Source organism: Nuphar pumila, chromosome 15 (assembly GCF_984573655.1).
Source record: "Nuphar pumila chromosome 15, dmNupPumi1.hap1.1, whole genome shotgun sequence".
NCBI lineage: Eukaryota > Viridiplantae > Streptophyta > Magnoliopsida > Nymphaeales > Nymphaeaceae > Nuphar > Nuphar pumila.
This window is the reverse complement of record NC_143263.1, coordinates 41,346,888-41,369,739: the sequence shown is the minus strand read 5'-3', so window position 1 is coordinate 41,369,739 and position 22,852 is coordinate 41,346,888. Positions and strand designations below refer to the sequence as shown.

At 37.3% G+C, this 22,852-nt stretch overlaps 1 pseudogene across 1 annotated transcript; it reads left to right on the top strand.

The window, feature by feature from the left end:
• The first annotated feature begins 340 nt into the window (after nucleotides 1-340).
• Nucleotides 341-22,852, top strand: LOC149815238 (aldehyde dehydrogenase family 2 member C4-like; annotated as a pseudogene). The gene is made up of 10 exons (XR_016427965.1): nucleotides 341-481; nucleotides 7,035-7,177; nucleotides 10,190-10,573; nucleotides 12,324-12,413; nucleotides 13,332-13,505; nucleotides 15,207-15,343; nucleotide 15,854; nucleotides 16,138-16,275; nucleotides 17,001-17,066; nucleotides 22,482-22,852. The product of XR_016427965.1 is annotated as an aldehyde dehydrogenase family 2 member C4-like (transcript).

The window sequence follows — 22,852 nt, the reverse complement described above, 5'->3', positions numbered from 1 at the left end:
GTGATGGTGAGATGGTGGGTGGTGGTGGTGAAATGGGTGACGGGGGGTGTAAAAATAAAGTCTTGTTTGAAAATATTCCTCCATCCCCATGTACTCATGAAAGAATTTTTCCTATAAAAAAGTATACTTTTTAGAAAAACTCTCTTAGCTAAAAAGTCTTTATTAGCCTTGAAAGATAAAAAGAAATCTGTACAATTTTTTTATTTTGCATCACTTTTTCTACACGCTTCCAAACGTGCACTACATGCTATTCATAAGTTTAATTATTAAAAACAAAAACCCCACTGTCCTATGGGTGTATCTGGAGCTTTATCTGTCCTCTATTTAAGGGAAGGCCGATGGGAGATGAACGCCAAGGCGAGCGAGAGAGAGTAGGTGATGATGTCTCAGGGGAGCAGCGATTATTTGGGAGAGGCGAAGCTTCCAGAGATCAAATTCACGAAGCTCTTCATCAATGGGCAATTCGTTGACGCTGTTTCAGGTTCTTTCTCCCTCTTTTCCTGTTTTTCCACCATGTCTCGTTTTTTACTGGTTCATGCTGTTTGTATTTTCTAACTTGACGGGCAGTTTTCCCAGCTTATCCGGTTTGTCCCGGATAATTGGGGGCATCCAGACAAATCCCTTATCTATAAATCTAGGATAAGTTGGGATATTTAATCAAGAAACATAATAAAACTTATCCCAACTTATCCAAGTTTTCTGCATAACTGGATGCCTGACACCAGGTCCAAGTCTGTCTCTCTCTATTTCTCTTTATGGTGCCTGAGAAAATCTAAAAATGGCGTTCATGTCTTAGAATTTTGTTTCGTTGTTCTGCCCTGGGTGCCTGTTGGTCATTTTGTGAAAAAGTTTTCTGTCAATGAGTAAATTATGGTCATCATTCATTTCGTGTTTCTGGCGACGTGAGAGTCTGGAATCGCAACTTGTCCTTACATAAGATGGTATGTATTTTTCAAGTAATTAAGGCTAAATTTTTAAACATTTGATATTTTTTTTTAGATTTTTTACTCGGATAACAGCTCCAATCACAAAGACCTAGCCGCCCTGGCTCAACCTGCTGTCCGACGGTCTCTGTCCATGTCGACATAAAACTCTGAGGACTTACCCCTAACATTGATACTTTTAATTATAATTTTTGGGACTAAGTTTTTGTACTGGTATATGGTATTACTATGCTCGATACCCGTTATGTTAAAGTGTGGTGAGTACCAATGCGACTAAAGGTCTCACTGTATACCCAATTTTCCAATCAAAATTAAAATAAATATATAAGATTTTTTTGATTTGGCGTTTTAATTGTTTGGATCTTTGTACGAGGTCCACGTAGATATATGAATTATGAGGTCACATGCACGGTGGAAAAATCGCTGGTCATTGATTTAAACCTTTTTCTATAATGAAATGTCACATCATTCAAGCTCTTTCCCAAAACTATAATTAAACTTTTTAATGGGCGTTTGTTTCATGTCTTTTCTTATTAAAGAAGCTGCCTTTCTTAAGAAACAAGACTTATTTATTGAAATGAATAAAACAAATAGCTCCATTAAAAATACTTGATGGGACCAAGTAATTAATGCAAAAAGCAGATTTCATGTCGATATGGGTTCATACTCTTTTTATGGGAAAGCACTAGACTTCAAATTATTCTTGTCAAAGGAAAGAGTCTTCCCTCAGGTAAGAGTGTAACAGACACCCCCCTTGATACCCTTGATATACTACTACGTATAAAAGTAGTGGACATTTAAGTGATTGACATGATCAAAATATTTTTCAAAGCTATAATAACGGGCTTATTTTCTTTAATGGGCTAGTGCGGCGCGATTTTACCATCACAAACTTATTTGTCAGCTCGCTTGGCAGTCATGAAAGCTTGTAATAAGAGTGCAAGAAGAATTGCAATCACAAAAAGCAATCGGGAGTGTGAAAAAAAGAAAGCTCAACACATTTAATTCATTCATAATTTTGCTCGAGCGCTATTACAGTTCAAGCATACGAGTTGTCATTTTGAGGTATTGATTCACTTGAACCAAACAACTTACATCAGACTCAACAAAAATAAAACAAACTCTAAGCACAACTTTACAATGTAAGTCAAAAGGGAACATATTTTTCAAATCATGTACCGTCCTTGGTGCCATCTGTTTTATGTTTAGCCCTGACTTCAGTCAGGTAGCAACTGTTTATTCAGTATATAGGCTTTCACGTTGGTTTTGCTGTTTTCTCTCACTGCACTAGATATTTTTTCGCTTTGCTTAAGCAATTGACCTTGTGACGAAGGATCTTACTGAGGCGCTTCTCGGCTCGTTGTGTTGTCGAGGCCCTCAGTATTATGAAAGGGCATTGTAACACGCTGCATTCTAAATCTCATCGTCTAGATAAAATTGTTTTAGGTTGCACATGTAGAATATTGGGTGCACCTTGAAGTCTGGGGGCAACTTCAGCTTCAGCTTGTTTACCTTCGTTGTGATGACAATTCTTTTTCCTTTATTTTCTCTTGCTCTTTTGCATTATGATTACAAGCTTTCGCGACTGACAAACGAGTTGATAAGTAGGCTCGCTGCAGTAAAGAAAAATCGTCGCGCCCATTGAAGGAAATAGGTACCTGACAGATGCTTTGTAAAATATTTAATTTTCTTTTAAAGTTAATTATTGTAATTTTTAAATTTAATATTTTAAGCCCACCTTGTGGCTAGGATAAAAAGTTTAAAGTTAGATAAATTCTTAGAGATAAATGCATGTGCTGGTCAGGTATTACGTCACAGGAACACCTTTTTTTGGGGCCATGTCTAGGTGACATGACATGATATATAACACATAGTCATGTGATATAATGACGTGTTAGGCACCATTTGCATTTTAAATAGATTTTTATTAGATTATTGGCCCTCGGGACAGGATGACCGCAAGTTCCAGCATAGAAGGCTGAGCCAGGGTGTCGTCATGCTGAGTGTGGTTTCTTCGGGTTATAAATAAAAATAAATAATTTTTTTTGCATATTAAATATTAAAAACTAACTTTGATAAAACAAGTAATGTTTGTCTTAATCCATATCGTGTCCATGTCCTCGTGTCATGCTTCTCATAAAGTCCCCTATTGTTAACAGCCTTTAATCCTTATCAGATCCATCTCTATGTCAGGGCTGGGAAATGCCATGAGCTGCTCGTGGCTTGGCTCATAAAGCGTTCGAATGTCCTTGAGAAATAGGCTCATCTAGTTAGAGCATGTACAACCAATGTTCGGCTCAACGTGGCGTATCACGTGTTACTGTTATTAAAATAATATTTAAAAATTAATTTTAAATATTATGTATCACGTGTTACTGTTAACTAAAATAATATTTAAAAATTAATTTTAAGCTATTTTTATATTTATTAAAAAACAGCCGATTCGGTTGTATCAATTTTTTGGAGATACGATAAGTATTGGTATCCATTTGGTTAGCGGGGTCCTGTGTCAAGCTGAAGGCTCAGGATCGAATCCTTGTGTCACATGGGTGCGGCTGTTGTTCTGTTAGGGGTCCGCCTTACCCCAGTTGGACTTTTAAAGTTAAAAAAAGATTCGGAAGGAGGGAAAGGGAATGATGTGTTGATAAGTTTTGTCTCGATATGATGTGGGTGCCACCAGCGTGATCAAACACGCCAAAAGAAGTTCTGACAGTAGGGAAAGGGAATTTTTGGGAAAAAACAAAAGACCAGCTGTGGTCTACATTGGTTTGCTTGAAGCTCCTTTGTTACGTACGTTATCATCTATGTCCGTATCCATATACACTGATTATTTGTCTTGTTGATTTTATATATATAGTGTGGGTTCCTTAGGCCGCTTTTTTGTTAGGTCTCGTTAGGCTCTAGCATCTTTTTGGCACATCTAACACCGACACCGTACCGTACATGTGATCTATAGGTTTTGTTTAGTAAAAACCAGCTTTTGGATAGCCTGACAGTTTTTTTGGTGATCCAAAATCAATGGCTAAATAGTTGCCAGTTTTTCCCTGCTCATAAAAATATATTTTTTTTGTCTAAAAAACATGATCAAAGAGTCAAGAGCATGTTAAACACATCTATTGGTCCAGATCTATCATAAAACATTTAAAATCTATGAGGCAGAATGAGAAATGGGGCTCAATATGTTCATCTCTCTCTCTTTCTATATATATATATATATATATATAGGCCCCATTTCTCATTTTGCCTCATTCTGTTTCATAGGTTTTAAGTGTTTTATGATATATCTGAACCATTAGATGTGTTTAGCATGCTAGATTTAGTGAGAATCAACTTTTAGATTATGTTTTTTTTAGGAAAGAACATGTTTTTTTTGAGCAAAAAAAAACTGGTACCTTCATGACCATTGATTTTGGACGGTAAACCTATATGCTGGTCAAATTCTGGCGATCCAAACGCATGTTCCCACCAAACAAAACCAATTACATCTACGGTGTTAGACGTGAGAAAAAAATAATTAAAACTATGATTTTTGAAGGGGCCTAACGAGACCTAATTAAAAAGGGGGCCTAAAGAACGCAATATATATATATCTAGAGAGAGAGAGAGAGAGAGAGAGAGAGAGAGAGAGAGAGAGAGAGAGAGAGAGAACATTTATCATTCAACATTACCAAAATACATCCAACCGAATATTGGATGAGAGAGGAACATAAGAGTAAGACAACCACCATCTTGATGGTGACTGTGCACAGTTCAGAGTACAAGTAGATCCAAACCCCCGTCTCTACTATGTAATTTAAGAGTCAGATACACATTAAACATAACCCGTTGACGTAGCTTTCCAAAATTGAATTTGATGCCCCTGAAAAAGATATCGTTTCTTTCAGTCCATATCACCGACCATGCTGAAAACAACCATACCCGCCACAATAATCTCTCTCTTTTTTTTTTGTTTCGTAAACTCATGGGACCAAACAAGATGTCCCGAATAACAGAACTCGAACGCGTTTGAACAGGCGGTGCACCCCAAGTTTGAAAGAATAAGTCTAAAACTACCGGGCAAAACCAAAATAGGTGAGTCGTGTCCTCTACCGCCTTCTCGCAAAGAACACACATGCTTAGAAATTGAAGCCCCCGTTTCCTGACATTAATCTGGGTTTGAACACGATCAAGAGCCACTAACCACGCCAACGCTTTTGCCCTTGGAACGCCCCCCTTACCCCATATACAATCAATGGAAAACCAATCCATCCCGGATGGCAATAAGGAATAATAAACTTGCTTAATGGAGAACCTATCTCCGCTCGCCATGACCCAGTGAAGCCACGGGCGGCCATGGCCAGGCTTAAGATCCCTGTCACTGAAGGAGCGAAGTGTTTTCCGCCACTCCAACCAAAGGGACGAATGACACACTGAACTGGGCGTCGAAAGAAGGGAGTCAAGTAAACTACCATATTTTTCCCTAACAAACGTAGTCCAAGAAGATGGAGATGTGGAAGCGACCCATGCTCACTTCAAGACTAAAACAATGCTCTTTTTTCTCAGAGCCGGAATTTCCAAGCCGCCTCGCTGCCTCGGGAGAACGATCTGCTGCCAAGAAACAAGCGGGTACTTTTTGTGAGACGCATTCCCAAACCAAAGAAAGTGCGAAAGCAAACGGTTAATCGTTCGTTCTATTGTCGTCGGTATTATGGACATGCTCATATGAAAATCTAGTAATCTGGCCAAAACATGGCGAATGAGCGTCAATCGTCCCGCAAAAGATAAATATTGGGCCTTCCAAGTCTGCAATCTCCCTTACACCCGCTCTATAGTAGACGTTCAAGACGAAGTTCTCGACGGCTGCAGTGAGTGCAATGATAGACCCAAGAAATTAACAGGAAGGTCGGATATATATATATATATATATATATATATATATATATATATATATATATATATATATATATATATATATATATATATATATAGAGAGAGAGAGAGAGAGAGAGAGAGAGAGATTAGGCCCATTTTTTGGTTAGGTCTCATTAGTCTCCATAGTTTGAAGTGTTTTATGGTAGATCTGAACCGTTAGATTGTTTATGATGTTTGATTTTAACAGGAATCGACTCTTGAATCATGTTTTTCCGGTGGAAAAAATATATTTTTATGTATGGAGAGACCACCATTATGATTGAGGTGTCATGTTAAACATAAAAAATCTTTATTCATATAACAATTTGACCATAGGTTGGGTTGGGAAATAAGACGCCCCTGTAGCTCAGCTCTTAATGAGCTTGTTCAAACTTGTAAAACAGGCTCGGTGAGCTGAACACGAATAATAGCTATTCGGCTTGTGATGAATTTTATTCGCTCATTAGATATTAATAAGTATAGTTTAAATATAGCTTAGATTAGAGTTTAGTATAAAACAAATGATTGAAGTGTTTGGCTTTCAAGAAATATATAGTTTAAAAGTTTTAATTCTATTAGTTTCAGCTTTGAAACGATGTATTTTTGGTTAGGCATTCTTTTATTAATAAAATTTTCTTATTAAGATTCAACTTCTTTTTTTTTAAATAAATACCTGATTCTATGTCTTCATTGATTTTTTTTGTCATAATCAAAATTTTAATATTGTGAACCTCATTTATCTAAAGACTGGCTGTATGGACGGGCCATTGTGCTGTCTTAGTCATTTCTGCAAATACTTTAAAAATTTATGATACAAGGGTTCTGCCTGCCCATCTCGTAGGTGCGACTCATGAAAATAACCGAGTTGAAGAAATGTCATGAGTTCGAAACCAAATGGTGTCTTACCTACTCTTTGGTAGACAAGGGGTACTTGGTTTTTTTTTTTGGAAAGGCAAGCTGGGGTTAAGCAGACCTCTACCAGTTATACAACTATACCATTGGGTTTTGAACCTGCAATGTCCCAACACAAGGTGACGTGCACTAGCTGCTCCTACCAGACAAGCAGAGCTCCCGTTGGTGGGTATGTATACCTTCCTATTTGGAACTGAGGCTCATCTAAATGATACTCTTGGGATATGTCCCTTGTATGCTCACGTTCAGGATGGGTCAAAATCCAATTTTACTTTATATATTTGACAGGGAAAACTTTCGATACGATCGATCCTAGGACAGAGGAGGTGATAACAAAAATTGCAGAGGGCGACAAAGAAGACGTTGACATAACCGTGAAAGCTGCCCGCGAGGATTTCGACAAAGGGCCATGGCCCAGGATGTCCGGCTCGGTAAGAGATACTAGACCAAACTATAACTGAGTTAGTTCCTAAGTATAGCTGATCATGGGAACCTTACCAGATCTAACATTTCTTTGTACAAAAAATTTCAAAAAAAAGTCATGGATACCCCCTTTTTGGGCATGCATGGGGGTATCCTAAACCAAATCCAGATTTGGATATGGATGAAGCAACTTACTTTTGTTCGTTGTATATTCGACTCAATAGCATATTTTAAGCATTCTTTAAATTATATGGACAATAACCATACTGTCCTTGCAAAATGATGCGCTTCTCGAAATACCTATGAATTTGATAATTTCTTGCATATCCAAAATCAATGATTCTTGACTTTTTAAGATATTTTTGCCCATCGCACATGTGAACCTGCTGAGGTTTGTACAATATATAAGTACATTGTAGAAAGTTTACAACCTATCATTAAAAAAAGAGATTATGCAAATTGACATTCGTAAATACTTGTGAATGTTCTTGACTTTCCCACTTTGATCAGACCTTTGCAAATACAGTACGACCTTTGCAATTGCAAATATAGTACGACCTTTAAAAAAAAACCCTATGAGCCTTCTTTAACTAAATATTTTACAAGAGGGTTCATAAATGTTCGTTGACATTCACAAATACCTATTGTGAATGTTTTCACACATTTGTTGATGTCTTCTTGACATATGAACATTCTCTGTATATGCGATTCTTATGAAGTCATTTGCGTACTTGCTTAACATTTACACATTATACATGAGATTCACAAATTTTTTTAAAACTTTAATGTGAATCTTATTATGTTGTAAATCTTTGTTTGAGCATTAAATGCGACACTTCATATTTTTGAAAGTGTTGGTTAATATTTTAGAGCTAATTTTGTATAAACTAGGATTTTTTGTGGTTCCCAACAATTTTTTCTATAAAAATTTTCAGCTATTATTTTTTGGCAAAATTTTTCAACGTTGTTGCTTGCTCTTCGTCGTGCGATAGCACATCATCGACGACTTTTTAAGCGTTCGGATGTCATCGGCCGGTAAACACATCTTTAATGGATGAATCAGTTATCTTTACAAAATTTTAGTTATTTTTTTGAAACATTAACATGAATAAGTTATTTTGTAAAAGAATTGCATGATTTTTCAAGTTGTCTTTGCATGTTGAATAATCTATTTTGTTTTCATAGAATTGCTTATGAAAAAATTTACAGGAGTAAGCATTTATGAAAGTTGTCCAAAGCTTCTTGGTAGTGTCCTGTTGTACAAAATTTACCTGAGAAAGAGTTTTTGAAAGTTGACTACAAAGAGCAAGCAACAACGTCGAAGAATTCAGCCAAAAAATAGTTGTTGAAAAATCACCAAAAAATGTCAAAAAAAATGTTGGAGACTATGAGTAGAGAATAATAAAAAACCCTAGTTTATACAAAAAATAACCTTAAAATGTGAATCATCACTTTTGAAAAAATAAAGTGTTGCATTTAATGCTCGTAGGAAGATTCACAACAGCACGAGGAGAGTCCCATTAAAATCTTAAGAAAATTTGTGAATGTTCGAAAAGTCTGCACTCGAACCATATAGACAAAGGATGTGCGCGAAACATCTTGCGAACATTCACAAATATGTGAGGACATTCCCATCAGGTATTTGTGAATGGTAGCAAACGTTTGTGGATCTCCTTGAGGAATATTTAGTTAAAGAAGGTTTGTTAGTTTTCTTTGCGATTGCAGAGGTCTTATTAGAGGGTGAAAGTTAAGGGCATTCATAACAGGTATTAGCGAATGTTAGCCACAAATTTGCGGACCTCCTTGAGAAGTATTTACTTAAGTGTGGTTCACAGGTTATTTTCGCAAAGGTGGTACTATATTTGCAAAAGGTGTACTGTATTTGCGGATATTCGCAAAATCTCCATTTTTATTGACCGGCTGCGAATTTCTTACAAATATCTTACAACGTACCTATATATATCATGCAAACCTCAGCTGGTTTGCATGTGCAAAGGAAAAAATATCCTAAAAAATTCAAGAATCAACAATTTTGAATATGTGAAGGGTTTTGTCAAATTGGCAGGCATTTCGGCAAGTGTACCCCGTTGCAAGGACAATACGGTTTTTTCCCCTAAATTATATGGGTTGGGTTTGGGCTACCATTTTTTCCCTTAACCGGGCATATAATGGAACCTGAACTTGAACCCATGTCGGTGCACCATAATGGGTCAGACATTCCATCTGTTGAAAGCCCACCCAGCAAGCTCCAATAAACCAGCAAACGTGGTCATGCACCCATAAGAATTATGCAAGTGGTCCCAGTCTCTAAGCTGTGGTGCAAATGGGTCAGATATAATTTTGGCCAGAATCAACGGGATCCAAAATTTGAAGAGTGGGTTTGGATCTGAATCTAGATCTGACTCAGATCTTGCGTTGAAGTTTCAGATCAGGTAAAGAAATGGAACCCTATGGTACTGGATCTGGTGAAAACGGGTAAAATCTATTGGTTCTCAAGTAAAAAAGAAGATGAAAGATAACTGGTTGGGTTAAAATCAACACTGAACTGAATCCTGCCATATAATGTTATTTAGTTCTGGTCTAGATCCGAATAGAACCATATATATCTGTTCCAGATCCTACCCACATTTGCATATATACCCTCTGAATCCAACAATGTGGGTTGGATCCAGTTCAGACCCAGATCAGAAGTCCGACCTGTTTGCGACACTGCTCTAAACCTTAGTCACAAATATCAATCCCCAATAAAAATGTGATATTTTTTGAAAATATTGCTTCCATTGAAAATATTGTGTTTTTAGTTTGATATTATCATGTTATTAACGCAATATTTATATTTATATATTCTTAATTTTTTATTATATCCTTATATATTTTTGAAATTTAAACATGCAAATATTTTCTCGAGATTCTTTTTAATTTATTGCCAGATTTTCCTTTGCCAAGAAAATCCCAATAACTAGATTTGTGACTATGCTCTAAACCCTAATTGTTTTTCCGGGTACGTTTGTCATTTGCAGGAAAGAGGAAGGCTAATGATGAAATTCGCGGACCTGGTTGACCAAAATGTGAACGAGTTGGGCACCCTTGAGGCATTGGACGCTGGCAAGCTCTTGGCATTGACCAAGGCCGATGACATTCCATCCGTGTCCGTCTGGCTCCGATACTACGCAGGCGCTGCCGACAAGATCCACGGCGAGACCCTCAAGATGTCTAGAGCCCTCTTGGGCCACACTTGGCGGGAGCCAATCGGCGTAGTCGGGCTCATAGTTCCTTGGAATTTTCCGTCCGTGCTGCTCTTTATGGGTCTAGCCCCGGCCCTGGCAGCTGGCTGCACGGTCATAGTTAAACCAGCTGAGCAGACCCCCTTGACTGCACTCTACTATGCCCACCTATCCAAGTTGGTGAGCTACGTACTCACACTCTGATAGCTATAATTGCTCTAAATTGGTTCCCCTCATCCCCCAAAGTCATCCTTATCTTCTTACGTACCCTTGGGATTTCATTAATGCAAGTTGTTTTGATCAAATCTCATTCAAATTATGATGGATGTGATCTACAATATTCATTTAGCTAAGATTGACATTTAAATCACCAAAATTCGACTTGTGTGGATGATTTTTTTGGTGATTCAGGAAAAAAAAAATCAGACTCCATATAGGGTCAGATTTGATCAAAACAACTTGAATCACCGGTGTATGAAGAGGGGGTCAGGGGCGTAGCTAGGATTCATGTGAGGGGGGGGGGGGGCAAACAGGGGTGTAGGAAAAAAAAAATATTTGTGTGATAGTCGGGGGATTTTTTTTTTTTTTTGAGATAAAATAAAAAATGGCTACAATTATTAATAAAAATCTATTTCATATGGACAAATCAAACTATTTGCTGCAGTCAGGGCCGAGCTAGGACTGGACTGGGCTACAAAAATGGATAAAAATCTATTTCATATGGAATCAGGGCTGGGCTAGGACGGATTCCATATGAATGAAACGGAACTGATATACTTGCTCATAGTGGAAGGACAAAGGTGTGAACAAATCTGCTGGGGCCCATCTATTAGCTGTTGGGCCCCACTTAGATAAGAGCATTGATGTAAATATATCATAGTCCCGAATTATCGGATTTTGAAAACATCGTGATTTTATCACATTAAAACATCGGTGAATTTACCAACGGAGGCTCCGTTGTCTGGCAGGAGCAGTTAGTGCACGTTACTTTGTGTTGGGACGTGGTAAGTTCGAATCCCAATGATATATGGTTGTATAACTGGTAGGAGTCTGCCTAACCCCAGCTTTCTCTGTCGAAAAAAAAAAATCAGTGAATGCACGAGAATTTCTAAATTATCGCCTGAAATTAACATGTTTCTGTATTTTCTAAACTTTTCCTTTTGTTTTAATATGTTTTATTCACTTTTTTTGTCCTACCTACGTTGATATTTTGTTGAGTTTTTTTCAAGAAATTGAAATCTTAATAAACTTAATTCAATTGCAAGTTTTCTCTCTTTCCGAGAATATCCTGATGATGAGATTTGTGACATTCTCTATAATTAAATTGCACTCCCACATATTTGTGACCGTTGTTTTGAAATGCACAAGCGTAGTTCCACACCGATAAAGAGAGGCAAAAATTGGAGAAGAAGATACTGCTCTATCATGGCCGTCCATCTGAAGATGGACGGCTTATTTTGATACCTCCATGTACTAGGGTATAGTGTCCAACGTTTAAAACGGGAAATAACGGCAGGGAAAATCAAGTGATAAATTGAATATTTTTTGCTTTTTTGTATTTTTACCAGAAAATTATTGGAAAATTTGAATAAATCAAATTTCCATTTTCATTCCCATTTATGTATTTTCATTCCCATCAAAAAACTTGAATGAAAATAAAAACATAAAAGTAAGATAGTCCATTTTTTTATGAAAAAATAGCCAACAAAAAATAAATACCATTATAAAAATTTTGTTATTTAATTAAGTTTTAACAAGATTGTCACAATTTGGCCATCTAAAATGTCTACCTAAAGTATTGCATGTTTTTTTTTGCCATATTTGAAAATATCACCGATATTTGTCACTGTGTACGGGAGGACTCCATAAAAATATGGATCTCTTGGTTGATTTTGTTTAATTTTTCTTTTCTCCTTGTATGGTATTGTAGGCTGGCATCCCAGATGGGGTGATCAATGTGGTGACTGGGTTTGGACCCACAGCTGGTGCTGCCATTGCATCCCACATGGAGGTTGACAAAGTAAGTGCTTAAAACCATGCTTAATTTGATACTAGAGAGAGAGAAAGCACCATTTTTCTTGAAAACGCTAATTTTAAATTAAAACAACTTAATTTTGATTTTGAGCATGTTCTTTTAATTTTTTTTATGAAAATTTTGGGGCATGTTAATTAGATAGTAAATTAACGGATCTCAAGTCTTTCTACTTGTCTGCATTTTAACCTTTTTTTTTAGTACCTATGTCACCTGGGTACGGGTACGGGTACTGGTATGGAGGGTACGACATGATAATTCCAAAAAATGTAGTTATGGGGACACGGCTATATATATATATATATATATATATATATATATATATATATATATATATATATATATATATATATATATATATATATATATATATATATATATATATATATATATCACATAAATGCAAAATAAATTTAAATAATCAAATAACTAATAACAGACTATATCAAATATCACATAAATACAAAATAAATTTAAAGAACCAAATTCATAAATTAATTTATCACATAAATATTTTATAGAATAGAGATAGTGTCCAGGTACCCGCCCCGTGTCAACACGTGTACGGGTGAAATGGCGTGTTCCGGAATCATAGCCTAGTAACATACTAGACTAAAATTGAGTGGCAAGACTGATCATCTTTTATAATAATTTAAGCCACTTGCAATCAATAATAACATATTTTCAAAAAACAAAACCATACTTTTTCGTTTCAAAGTATGTTTGTGGATAAAATCAGTCGAAGACAAAAATTGTTTTTTGATAATTAAAATGGTTTAATGAAAAATGAAGTAATCTAAGTAAATTCATTTGTACTCGTCCGAATGCCTCACGTGCCTAGCTGCAACTTTGAACTTTGTCATTGCACATATGTTTTGATGTTGGTTCTGGTTGGACTTTGTGTAGGTGAGCTTTACAGGGTCTACAGAAGTTGGGAGGCTGGTGATGGAAGCTGCTGCCAAGAGCAACCTCAAATCTGTTACTCTCGAACTTGGTGGCAAGTCACCTTTCATTGTCTTCGATGATGCTGATCTCGATATGGCTGTCAACCTTGCCCAAATTGCCTGCTTCCACAACAAGGCAATCTCTCTCTCTCTCTCTCTCTCTCTCTCTCTCTATATATATATATATATATATATATATATATATATATGTGTGTGTGTGTGTGTGTGTGTGGATCTGTACTAGAATCCATCCTGATATGCTTTTTACTGGGGTTGGGAAACGAGTCGAGCCAGTTTATGTTCGGCTGGTCAAGTACTCATTCAAACTCGTAAAATGGACTTGGTAAGCTGAACATGAATAAACTAGGTACTCGGCTTGGCTTGACTCGTATAAGCTCGTTTAGTAGGAAATATATTTTAGATACATGAGTGATGTAAACATGCTAAATGAGTTTTTTGGCTTTTCAGGTGTGTTTTTTTTCACTATTTTTATCTCATAAATGTGTTTGGCATGGCCAATTTATTAGGATTTGACACCCAGATCATGTATTTTTGATGAAAAAAGGCGTATTTGGAGCTTCAAAATTTTAGAAAGATTTTGGGCCGTTGATTTTTCAAACCTTATAAAAAGCCTCCTATGTGTCCGAATCAAACGCTCTAAGATCTGATCCCTATAAAATTGAGTACGTGGATCACATATGTTTGGTCAGAAATTAAAATAAAACAAAAAAATCCAGAAAAACCCATTTAGCATGTTTGCATCACTTTATTTTACATTATATAATATAGTAAAGAGCATGTGATTAAACTATTTGGTTTGCAAAAAATAGGTTTAGCGGTAAAATCATAATGCTTCTAGCTCTTAAAGAACTTTTTTTTTCTTCACAATCTTATTCTTTCAGCTCTAAAACAATATATGTTTTCTGTAAACAACTCAGCTCAAGCTCGGCTTGTTTAACTCGGATTCATTATGAGCTCGCTTACCCGCCTTACTTTGTACATGTAAAATACATGTTTTCAATCTGTTTTTAGCGGATCTAGTTGTAGCATGTACAATTAGGATCTGGACTCAATTCTACTTCTTTAAATCTAATTCGTATTTGGAGTCAGATTCAAACTTACTGCTTAAAATCCGATCTCTCAAATTAATTCAAACAGTACCAAATAAATTTAAGCAACCTACATAAGCATCTCGAGAGATGCATGTAGAGATGTCAGTGGACCAGGGCGGGGGACAAGGTCTCCACCCCCGCCCCGTTTCAAAATCCGAACCTTCATCCCCGCACGGGGATGGATTTTAACCTCCATCCCCGTTTCATGTCCTCCATCCCCGGTCCAAATGGGGGCGAGGCGGGGACCCGTTTCCCCTTAGTCTATAATCATCCCTTAAAGGATTGGGGACGGGGCGGGGCGGGGATTGGGACGGGGACGGGGCGGGGAAAAGCGTAAGTCCATCCCCGCACGGGGATAGATTTTAACCTTCATCCCCGCCTCCATCCCCGTTTCATGCCCTTCATCCCCGGTCCAAACGGGGCAAGGCGGGGCGGAGCCCCGTTGTCCCCGGGTCCACTGCCATCCCTAGATGCATGCACACAATAGCAATAAGGACATAAATAAATAAAATTCAGGCATGGAATTGGATACACCATGATGTATCAATAGTACAATACCCAACCATTTTTACCCCTGCTATAACTATAAGCACTTCATTGAGGGTTTTTTCTTTTCTCAATATCATCTTTTTTCCATGCCATTTCATATACTTAATTAACATGGTAGATCAATTAAGTAACCTATCTCTTGAAACTCTTAATGATGTAAGTATTGCCGTTTTCAGGGTGAGATATGCGTCGCTGGATCAAGGATTCTTGTCCAAGAGGGAATTTATGATGAATTCGTGAACAAGTCAGTAAAGAAAGCAAAAGAGTGGGTGGTGGGAGACCCTTTTGATCCCCTTGTCAACCAGGGTCCTCAGTTGCTTACTGCACAATGACAATTAAATTAGAATGTTAACCATGGTTGCAGAAACATTCTTTTGCAATTACATATTCAAAGTCCAAATGCTTACAAATATGGGTAGGCAGCGGCCCTGAACCGCCTGCGAAATGACCCGGCTGGGCCTGATCCTGGCCCATCCAATAGACTTCTAGTTTGGGCTGGACCTGGGTCCAAAATTCTGGCCTGTAGTCTAAGCAATGGGCCACGCCAAGTCGAGCTAGCCCGGGGGATATAATAGCTCCTAAACAGTTTCTATCCTAAACTGTCCTAAACACTTGTAAAACATAGTTGCAAGTGCTTTTTTTGCTTAATCCTGGCTTTTAAATGTGTTCATCATTGGTTATATTACTAAAAATCATGCTTTGAGAAACCATGGTTTTTATGTCACTGAGTTTTGGTGCAATATGAGCCATCAATTTTTTATCACCCTAAATGCACATCTAAACATGAAAAATGCTTAGTTTAATGCTTGTTTTCTACTGACAGAGTGAATACATGTACCAGTTGAGATTATGCAAACTGAAGCCATTTAGGTTGGTTTAGGAGGTGTGTGTGTGTGTGTGTGTGTGTGTGTGTGTGTGTGTGATCATGCTGTGCCGTAATGCACATGTGGGCCTGCAGGACCAGTTTGTTCGAGCCTGCTAGAAAATGGGCCCGGCCTAGACTCGGTTTGGGTCACCAGGGGTTGAAAAAACTGGCCGAAGCCCAGCCTACACCTACTTACAAACACACTCTCTCTCATGTTTGTTTTTATGATTGCATGGAAATAGATTGACAAGAAGCAATTTGAGAAGGTCCTTGAATACATTGAGCACGGCAAGAGAGAAGGAGCCACCTTGCTCACAGGTGGTAAAGCCTGTGGTGATAAAGGTTATTATATCGAGCCCACAATTTTCACCGATGTTAAGGTATACATTTCTGAAGACTTCATATTATATGCAACATCGCTGCATGGTGGGTATACAGTGACCTGCATGACAATCATCCATCTTGGCATTTCTTGAGATGGGTGCATTGTCCATATCGAGAAATGTTGAGATGGATGGTCAGCAGTAGTGGAGCTGCATGCTAAGCATAGTGACACTGCATAAAAAAGATGGAGGGCAGATCATGTGCAGCGGCATACTAAAGTGTGCAATGTCATTGCACCTGATCTGCCGTCGGTCAAAACCCGCATGGGACGTCCCTTGCTGCAAGGCCGAAGCTGTGTATACTCCTTGTTGGACATGGGGTGCTAAAAGGGAGTTTTACCAAACTAAGGCCTGCCAACGTGTGGTTAGTGATAAAAGATTTTCCCTTGACCTACCAAAAAAAATACATGCATACACAAAATATATTCAGCACTCCAGTGTAGTTTAGGACAGTAAGATCCCAACTTATAAAAGTGGTTTAAAGAAAAAGGAAGAAGTGTATAGATACAACCATTCTATCTGGGTTTAGTATGGGATGCACCTGCCTTTTGCCTTATTTTTGTGGCTACCAATTTTGTAGTTTGATATCTCTGATAATTGACAATGAAGAAATGGTGCAAGACCATTTTTCACGATTATCCTGTACATCTTTAAAGATTAAGAAATCTCTCTCACATTTTTTTTGTTTTGTTTTGTTTTTTTTCCTTTGTAATCATATCCAGGATGACATGATCATAGCCAAGGATGAAATATTTGGGCCAGTTATGTCAGTAATGAAATTCAAGTAAGTTTTTTGGTAATTCTCAGTTTTCTAGCATGAAGCAATTAGGTACTGGAGAAAGTCCAGCACATTTTTGAGTTTAAGGGCATGATTGCAACCCTGTGCCCACTTTCTCATCTAGGACTCAGACAATGGATCTTTTCTAAAAAAATAAAGGAATGGATAATCTTTCTCAGCAATAAAGTTCTCATTTATTTGAAAAATTATCCTTTTCTCATAAAAATGATTCATATGTGATAGAATATGATGCAAAAGGGGGTTACGTGAATGGGTAACCATAAGTCATGGGTTAGTGGGTATGCGTTAGAGACGTTTTAGAATCCACGATTGTGTTGTGGTTCTTAAACTTAAGGAGTAAGTTATGTAATTCATAAGTTATAAATGGGTCATGAGTAGTGGCTATTAATGAGGAAGTGACATTTATAGGTTTACCTTTTTAGCTATAAATAGAGGTCTTGGAGGTTGTACGAGATGTGTAATCTCTCTCCTTTTGTTTTTACTTTGTGTTAAAGATTTTCAATATTTTACTCTATTGTTAAGTTAATATTTTATAGTGTTGCTGCATATATCTTTACTTTATTCCAACAAGTTTGGTATCAGAGCCCCAGGTTCGATTAAGCTGGGTGTGTTTGAGCATTGCGAAGATCATTGCCGAAGCTGGATCTTCAAGTTGGTTGGTAATTACGTGGTGTAATTCACGATGTCTAACGGTACAAATCTGAACTCTATAAATCTCTCACATGCCTTGGTACCCATTTTTAATGGAGAAAATTATGAATTTTGGAGTATTAAGATGAAAACGTTTTTCATTTCTCAAGATCTTTGGGATCTAGTTGAAAGTAGTTTTGTAGAGACACAAAGCTCAAAAGCAACAGAAAAGGCAGCAAGTGAAGTAAAGGAGTTGCGTAAGAGAGATGCCAAGGCTCTTCTCGTTTTGCAGCAAGCCGTGACTGAAAGTATTTTTCCTCGAATTGCGGCATCCACCAAGTCGAATGAAGCATGGACTATTTTGAAGGAAGCCTATCATGGAGATAGTAAGGTAACTATTGTAAAACTCCAAACACTTCGTAGAGATTTTGAGACCCTGCTAATGAAAGAAAATGAGCCTGTGCAAGATTTCTTTTCTAGAATGTCTACTACTGTAAATCAAATGAGAACATTCGGAGAAATAATTGATTATAAAAAGGTAGTAGAAAAAATCCTACGAAGCATGCCACTAAAGTTTGATCATGTCGTCACAGCTATAGAGGAATCTAAGGACATGAATAATTATTCGATTAACGAATTAATGGGTTCTCTTTTGGCACATGAAGCTAGATTGAACAGGTCAACCGAAAAAAGCATTGTACATGCATTTCAGGCCAAGGTAGAAATTTCCAACAAGCAAACAAGTGGTGAAGGTACCTTAGAGAATAAATATCCAAGAAGAGGAAGAGGTAGAGGAGGATATCGTGACCGTGGTCGTGGAAGATTTGAAATGGGTCGGCACAATGGAAGCAATCAAAGGCCAAATTATAAAGACAAACAATGTCATTATTGCAAGAAGTATGGGCACGTGGAAGCAAGGTGTTGGGAGAAATCAAAAAAACAGGTTAATGTTGCTGAAGAACAAGAACAAGGTAATCTTTTCCTTGCACAATTTGAAACCAAGGTTAATAATATGTGGTTTCTAGATAGTGGGTGTAGTAACCACATGACAAGTGAAAAAAGACTTTTTCACAATATTGATGAGTCCATGAGAATGAATGTTCGTCTTGGAAACAACAAAGAGGTACAAAGTGAAGGCAAGAGAACTATTGAAGTTGATGTTAAATCAGGTAATAAAAGAATGATTCATGATGTTTATTATATACCTAGTTTATCATACAATTTATTGAGTGTTGGACAATTAATTGAGAATGGGTATGCACTTAAAATATGTGAAATTAGAAAAAGGAGAATGGACACTGAACCTCTTATAAGAGTCAAGATGGCACCTAATAGAATGTTCCCTCTTGAATTTACACACGTGAATGATGTTGCCTTAATTGGTAAAGAGGATGAGCCATCACATCTTTGGCATTTACGATATGGCCATTTACATTATAATGGGCTAAAAATACTAAGAACCAAAAACATGGTTTTGGGATTGCCTAGTATAACGTGTAATGATGGAATTTGTGAAGGGTGCATATATGGGAAGCAACATCGTTTATCATTTCCCATCGGAAAGGCGTGGAGAGCTAGAAAGCCTCTTGAGTTAGTTCATGCAGATCTTTGTGGTCCCATGAATACTCCATCCTTAAATAATAGTAGATATTTTTTATTGCTTACTGATGACTTTACTCGCATGAGTTGGGTGTTTTTTCTCTCTAAAAAATCAGAAGCATTTAAAAAAATTTAAGAGTTCAAGGCTTTTGCAGAAAATGATAGTGAGCATGTCATAAAGTGTCTACGCACAGATAGAGGGGGAGAATTTTTGTCTAATGATTTTGAAGAGTTTTGCAAAAGGAATGGAATTCGCAGGCAGCTAACAGTAAGAAAAACACCAGAACAAAATGGTGTAGCTGAGCGGAAAAACCGTACAGTTGTAGAAATGGCAAGGAGCATGTTGACTGAAAAACAACTTCCGAATGAATTTTGGGCTGAAGCCGTGAACACAGCAATATACTTACTCAATATATCTCCAACAAAAGTTGTGCGTAACATGACTCCATATGAGGCGTGGTGGCAGCGGAAGCCAAATGTAAGTAATTTAAGAATTTTTTGTTGTGTTGCTTATTTCTTGATCGATTATAGTGATCGTAGCAAGATGGATAAGAAAAGTGAAAAATGCATTTTTGTTGGTTATAGTGACACAACAAAGGGGTATCGATTATATAATCCAACATCTAAGAGTTTAATCATTCGTCGTGATGTTATTTTTGATGAATTAAGCTCTTGGACTTGGAATCAAGATGCAGATAAGTAAAAAATGGAGGTCATTCCCCTTGCATCTGATAAGACATTGGAAGCTTCAACAAGTATGTCTCAAAACAATGGTGATAATGAGGACATAGACTCACCACCTAAAAAGGTAAGATCCATAAAAGAGATTTATGAATCGTGTACTTTTGCCTTGTTGGTTGAAGAACCTATGTGCTACGAGGATGCTAGTGAGAAACAAGAATGGGTAAAATCCATGGAAGAAGAAATGGTAGCCATTCAGAAAAATGATATCTGGGAACTTGTAGATTTACCCACAGGTCAAAATGCTATTGGTGTGAAATGGGTTTACAAGGTTAAATATAATGCAGATAGGAGCGTGCAAAAATATAAAGCAAGGTTAGTCGTTAAGGGGTATGCTCAAGAATTTGGAGTAGATTTTTCAGAAACTTTTCTCCTGTTGCACGTTTTGAAACTGTTAGAATTATTTTGGCATTAGCAGCTCATATGAAATGGTCAGTTTTTCAATTTGATGTAAAATCAACATTTTTGAATGGGTTCTTGGAAGAAGAGGTATATGTTTGCCAGCCTCATGGATTTATTGTTAAAGAGAAGGAAGAGAAGGTGTACAGGTTGAAAAAGGCGCTTTATGGCCTTAAACAGGCACCACGAGCCTGGTATGGGAGATTGGACTCATATCTAATGCAAAGAGGATTTCACAGAAGTGAGAGTGAGCACACTTTATATGTAAAAGGATCAGGTACTGACTTTCTTATTGTCTGCGTTTATCTAGATGACATAATTTATACAGGCTCGTCAAGTACACTTTTTGAAGAATTTAAAGAGGACATGATGCATGAATTTGAAATGTCAGATTTAGGGTTGTTACACTATTTTCTTGGACTTCAAGTTCAACAAAGTGTTGATGGTATTTTTATTTCTCAATAAAAATATGCTTTAGACTTACTTGAGAAGTTTAACATGGTGTCATGCAAGCCGTGTTCCACTCCCATGAATACTAATCAGAAATTATCAGTACATGATGGTACTATGAAGGCTGATGAACGGTTGTATAGAAGTTTGGTTGGAAGGCTAATGTATCTTACACAGACTCGTCCAAATATCGTATTTCCTGTTGGCCTAATTTCAAGGTTTATGCAGTGTCCAACGATACATCAACTTGGAGCAGCAAAACGGATCCTTCGTTATATTCGAGCTACCACTAATTATGGGATTTGGTACAAATCAAATCCTGAGTTTAAATTAACTGGCTTTACTGACAGTGATTGGGCTGGTTTTGTAGATGACAGGAAAAGCACAAGTGGATTCATCTTTAATCTTGGATCAGGAGCCGTGTCATGGATGTCAAAGAAGCAAGCAACAATGACACTTTCATCTTCAGAAGCAGAGTATGTTGCTGCAAATGCAACTGTATGTCAAGCTATTTGGATAAGAAGAATTTTGGCGGACTTGCATCAAGAACAAGCGAATGCAACAGAACTCTATTGTGACAATCAAGCAACCATTGCCATGACAAAGAATCCTGTGTTCCATGGACGAACCAAGCATATTGAGTTACGTCATCATTTTATCAGAGAAGCTGTTGCAGATGGAGCTGTAGCAATGAAATATTGCTCTACAAATGACCAAATTGCAGATGGATTTACAAAAGCACTTAGCTATTCAAAGTTTGTGAAATTCAGATCCACTTTAGGTGTATCGAGTTTTGCATCAAGGGGGAGTGATAGAATATGATGCAAAAGGGGGTTACGTGAATGGGTAACCATAAGTCATGGGTTAATGGGTATGCGTTAGAGACGTTTTAGAATCCACGATTGTGTTGTGGTTCTTAAACTTAAGGAGTAAGTTATGTAATTCATAAGTTATAAATGGGTCATGAGTAGTGGCTATTAATGAGGAAGTGACAGTTATAGGTTTACCTTTTTAGCTATAAATAGCGGTCTTGGAGGTTGTACGAGATGTGTAATCTCTCTCCTTTTGTTTTTACTTTGTGTTAAAGATTTTCAATATTTTACTCCATTGTTAAGTTAATATTTTATAGTGTTGCTGCATATATCTTTACTTTATTCCAACAATATGTTGCCCTAGGAAACACTGCCTCACTTGGAAAAACAAAATTTTCTATTTTTCTCAGGTGGTAAAATGTTCACGGATTTGCAAATATGCCCCCCTAGTGACACGAGCATGCTGGTGCACTATTAGGAACAAGAGACCTCTCTCTCTCTCTCTCTCTCTCTCTCTCTCTCGTAATGATAGATGCATAGGTACTTCAGGGTACGTTTGAATTCCATGATAATGATAAGATCATGAATTCAACTAATACTTCTATTAGTACACTCAACCTGCCTGGTTGAAATTTATGAATTTGGTCATGTTTGGCATGATAAAAAAATTTATTCTTAATGTTGATTAGCATAATTGAAAGTGCTATGTAAAAAACCAAGGAAAGAAAAAACCTTCCCGACTGTTACTGGTTGTTGGGGATGTGATGATCAAGACCATTGAGGAGGCCATTGAAAAGGCCAACAATTCCAAGTATGGGTTGGCTGCTGGCATAGTGACCAAGGATCTAAATGTGGCCAACACTGTTTCAAGATCAATTCGGTCCGGGATCATTTGGATCAGCTGCTACTTCGCATTCGATTCAGATTGCCCGTATGGTGGATACAAGATGAGCGGGTTCGGGCTTGGCGTGCATGTTCTCGATAACTTCCTCCAAGTGAAATCGGTTGTCACTCCTGTTTACAACTCTCCATGGCATTAAGCTTGTACTTTAAATGTGCAAATAGTGAATTAAGTACATGATTTTGAGGTGGTCCATTCAAACTCTGTTTCTGTGACAATAAATTTGGCATTGGACTTGCCTAA